Below are 4,603 nucleotides of genomic sequence, written 5' to 3' on the forward strand. Positions count from 1 at the left end.
TTTTTTTTAACAGCTTTTGTAGTAATCAGCTTTTGTAGTAATTTAGCGCCAAACAGTTGTTCTAATGTAGCCAGTAGTTGTTAGAGTGAGTGAGAAGACAGGATTAATTATTACCTAGCAATTTTGCTTGTTTCTTTGCATCACTTGTTTGCTAAGACGACTAGACCGGAACTTTTTAATGATTTGAACAAGGCATGTTGTTCATTCATGACTTTTGCACTGGACGTGTCTTACTAGAAAATAACATTTCCTATTGTTCTTTGGGTGAACTAGTGTTATCCCCCTACTAGATGAGCCAATTAGGATTCCCCTAGATGGGAAATTAGGGTCTCTCCCCTAAATACACACAAAAAAAATTCGGTCAACCCACTTTGACTTTTTTTTTTGTGTGTATTTAGGGGGGAGACCCTAATTTCCCATCTAGTGGGGGAAATCCTAATTGGCTCATCTAGTGGGAGGGTAATATTGGTTAAAGATTATAAACAACAGACAAAGATAACAATATACCCTTGGGATATCTTGCTCTTGGGAAATATTAGGTAGGTAACATGTTTTCTGTCTTATTTAATTCTCTTGCAGTGCACTTGTGGAAGTAAAACCCACACTCTATGTTCAAGAAGATGACGAGATGGAATGTGAGTGATACAGAGGATTCGTCCTCTGTAACTTCCCAAAGTTACTGGGGCTTTCAACATGTAGCTTCCATTGGTTCTTGCTGTCCGCAATATGTTATCAATAAAAAGATATGTGCTGTTACCCTGAGTATCAATGAGGAACATGCTTCAAATATCTGTTGCGAATCTTTAGTCGCCATGCAAGATCATGGAGACTGTCAGTATATCGAATCCCAGAAGCGCATAAAACAAATTACAAGGTTCTGCATTTATCTTCTTGATAAGATCCTTCTAGAAAGTTATTTCTCTTGGGGAGACATTACGGTCAGTTTCTTTTACTTCCCAAATTTCTTCTTTGCTTTTATCTGCAAAGCTTTTCGTTCAACTTGACTATGCGATTGGTTACGTCACTCCTCAAATAATTGGAAACTCAACTTCTTAGCACTGCATTTTATTTGTTTCGGATGTAGTTACTTACTTTTGAAGGGCATTTAAACGTTAATTTAAATTATGGGCTTCTCTAATTTTTTTAGGGCCTTTTAAATAGTCAATGTCTTTTGTCCCTCAAACTGAAGATGAAGAAACGCTGATGTCTGATTACAGTGCTTATCAGATGCCAATTTCGAAATAAGTTAGATAATGAGAAACAAAACAAGTTTGATCAGATTTAACTCTAGGGTTGCGTAAAGTTGTCCTGAGCTGTTTGACTGACCTGTAATTAGTGTTCTTTTCCCTCTTATTGTACTATGGTTTCTTCCATTTTTCAACTGTAAAACGTGTGAGGTCTTTTCTTTTGCAGAGTCTGAGATTCTACTTTTCTACATGCCTTGATATGTCCACAGATGCGTTGTTCATCATCTTCACAGATGCATTCAATGAATTCTCAGAGATAAGTCAGAGGATCAAGACGGGGGAAAAGCCTATGTTCAACCTTGTTCCTGTCATGGGCGCTGGTAAATCTGCTGTGTCCATGGACGATTTGATCACTTGTGAACTATTTGCATCCAAACTGTAAAAGTTTCTGTTAAGAGTTGAAGGACGAAGCTTGATATATTGCACTTATCAGACTGATAAGATGCCCAAGAGGAAGGAAAATCAAGTTGAGTGGCAAAAAGCAAGCACCATATACATGCCTCAAGGTGAGCAACTATACTCAGCTATAGGAACTGCAGTATTTTGCCAATCTATGTATACGTGCTACCGAGTCCTGATCTTCATAATCAATGGATATCAACCAGGACAGAAGATCAGTGCGAATGGATTTGATGATTATTCCAAACACAGGGTTTTGGTGTGCCCACTTTTCAGACTTGCTAAAAGATATTGAGCAGATGATTATTCAAAACATTGGCACACATCAAAGTACATCAGGGTTTTTTCATTTTCAAATTCCTACCCCTTTTCTTTTTCAATCAGTTTTTTGTAAACAATTCATCGGGTTTTGTGTACTGATGTCGTTCGTGTACAAAGACCATGACGAAGTTGAATAGTGAATGTGTTTCTGACCAGATTTATGATTTACAAGAGAAACCCTTTTATTTAAGTACTCACTTTCTTAGGTCCTCTGTATGGCCAGAGCATGTCTAACCTTACCTCTGCTCTGCTCTGGTCATAGTTGTGCCAAATGTTATAAAATGATAAGCGTGTTATAGGTCATAACTCAAAACAACTCAATGGTGTTTGTCCTATATGCAGCTGAATCTCGAGGGATTTCCGTTGAAGACTCATAGTTCTTCCTTACCAGGATTCCTAGAAAGAGTACATGGTCTAATACAAATCAACTGATTAACCGTTCCGAAACGGTTGAGTGAATGTCTTGTTTTCTTACTCAAAAATGAGTCATAGAAGCTTGATACCATACGAGTTGCACGCACGAGGCTAGCCAATTGTGAAAGGTATTTGTTATTGACAGACACCATATTGTGTTGCCCCCAACAAGAAAAACAATTATTACAAGTGTTGCTATTGGTCCCAAAAAATCTAAAAAAAAAACAAATATTACAAGTGTGTCATTGGTCCCAAAAAATTGAATTCGAAAACCTCAAGCTTAAACGACCCGGTTAAGCCATTCATTGTGCAAACCCAACGATGTGGCCACACCGTTTGAGACTCAGTCGAGATTTGAACTTTGAAAAAATATAAAGTTATGTTTTTTGGCGTTTGAGACTTAGTCCAAACGGTGTGGTACTATGGTCGAAAGGAGGCCAAAAAAAATTATTTTATATTTTTTTTCGAAGTTCAAATCCTAAACGGTGTGCCACACACCGTTTGAACTAAGTCTCCCTCCGATATGGCCACACCGTTTGGGACTGAGTCCCCAACGATGATGGCCACACCGCTTGAGATCGAGTCCAAACGTAGCCATATATCGTTGAGAGATTAGTCCAAACGTCCACGGTGTTTGGGATTTGAATTTTGAAAAAATATAAAGTTATGTTTTTTGGCCTCTTGACCGGTGTAGTCCAAACGGTGTGACCACATCGTTGGGTTTGCGAATTCAATTTTTGGTGACCAATGACACACTTGTAATATTTGTTTTTTTTTTGGACTTTTTAGGACTAATGGTACACTTGTAATAATTGTTTTTTTTTGGAGTCTGCCCAATACAATCTGGGGTCCGTAAGTAATAGGACCCTTGTGAAATGTGAAACCAGTAAATATGTCCTTTGGTTACTTGATACTATTATTCTAGACCTATGGATACACTATTTTTATTAGAATATATTTTTTTTTTGATAAAAACTCCATAGATATATTCATACTAGCTAAAAGCACGTTCTTCGAACGTCAGGTCCCACCATTTTTATTTTTAAGAATTTAAAATTCAAATATTTACCGTTATGCCACCAGTTTTATTCTTTTAAAACTTTGAAAATCACATAATTACTTTTATACCATCCATTTTTTGCAAACATGTAGGGCCCATTTTAAAAAAAAATAATTTAACAAAAAGTGAAAGTACAATTCTACCCCTACAAAAAAAAAACACACACACACACACACACACACACACACAAATGCAAAATGACAAAACTGCCTTTGGGACGTACACCAAAATACTACTCCTCAACCCCCACATTTTTCTATATAGTAAAGATTAAAACATGCATAATTGCATCCGGACAGTACATATAATAGACGGGTTCCAACTGAGTTCACCGAGTTCCAATTGAGTTCACCCGAGTTCTGAAATTCTGACTGATTCTGCCAGAGTTTCGCTACTAGCTCATCATTAGAGAAGTGGTGAAGGAGATCCAATCTCTGGGTCTACTCATAAACTCCCTCGCTCTCAAGAGGAAGAACTAAAATCTACCTAATCCCGAGTTAAGCTTCTTTTTGGGTTTATTTCGGAAGATCATCACCTTAATTTCAATTCGGATTTGTTTCAGTAAGATGATTGTGTTGTTGTTGGGAGAGAAGACACTTTTTGGGGAAGTTGTTCGTGGATAATAGCTAAAAATCCCAACACCATTCCACCTATCATAGGTATATATCTTCATCTACACAGTTACAAATCACTCATTGATTACCAAAACAAGATTGATTATTTGATTGCTCTCTCACCGAAAAGAAGCGCTTTAGTCTTGCCGCCTGTGGGATTAATGGTCTTGGTTATCTTCCTAACTTCTGGACAAGTGTTTTGTGGTGGGTTAGATTGAGATTTGATTGAAGATATAAGGGATAATCTGGCAGTATGTGAAGATCTTTCTATTCAGGGGTTTTCTTTGAAACTCAGGATGAGGATGGTGTAATAGTAGCTTCTGTGTTCAGCTGATTCCATTTTTTATCAGAGCTGATTCAGCTCAGGATCAAGTGTCACTTTTTTGGAAGAGCATATTTTGCTCACTGGGTGGTGACTTTTAGGCATGATAGCCATAAACTATCGGGGGATGGGCACCTCCTCTTCAATTCATATCATAAAGGACCTCATCGGTGCTCACGATCCGGATGTCATTTGTTTGTCTGAGACTAAAGCGACATGAAAAAGA

At 37.6% G+C, this 4,603-nt stretch overlaps 1 long non-coding RNA gene across 3 annotated transcripts; it reads left to right on the plus strand.

Annotated features, from left to right (window-relative positions):
* Positions 1-567: 567 nt before the first annotated feature.
* LOC147505939 (uncharacterized) lies at positions 568-2,154 on the plus strand. Of its 3 annotated transcripts, none has more exons than XR_015220713.1 (3): positions 568-938; positions 1,414-1,753; positions 1,853-2,154. It is a non-coding gene; the product is annotated as an uncharacterized LOC147505939 (long non-coding RNA). The 3 variants fall into 3 exon arrangements; XR_015220712.1 differs by lacking the exon at positions 568-938 and adding an exon at positions 985-1,328; XR_015220714.1 differs by lacking the exon at positions 568-938 and adding an exon at positions 985-1,328 and having other exon boundaries at positions 1,457-1,753.
* The last annotated feature ends 2,449 nt before the right edge of the window (positions 2,155-4,603 follow it).

Source organism: Coptis chinensis, chromosome 4 (assembly GCF_015680905.1).
Source record: "Coptis chinensis isolate HL-2020 chromosome 4, ASM1568090v1, whole genome shotgun sequence".
Taxonomy (NCBI): Eukaryota; Viridiplantae; Streptophyta; class Magnoliopsida; order Ranunculales; family Ranunculaceae; genus Coptis; species Coptis chinensis.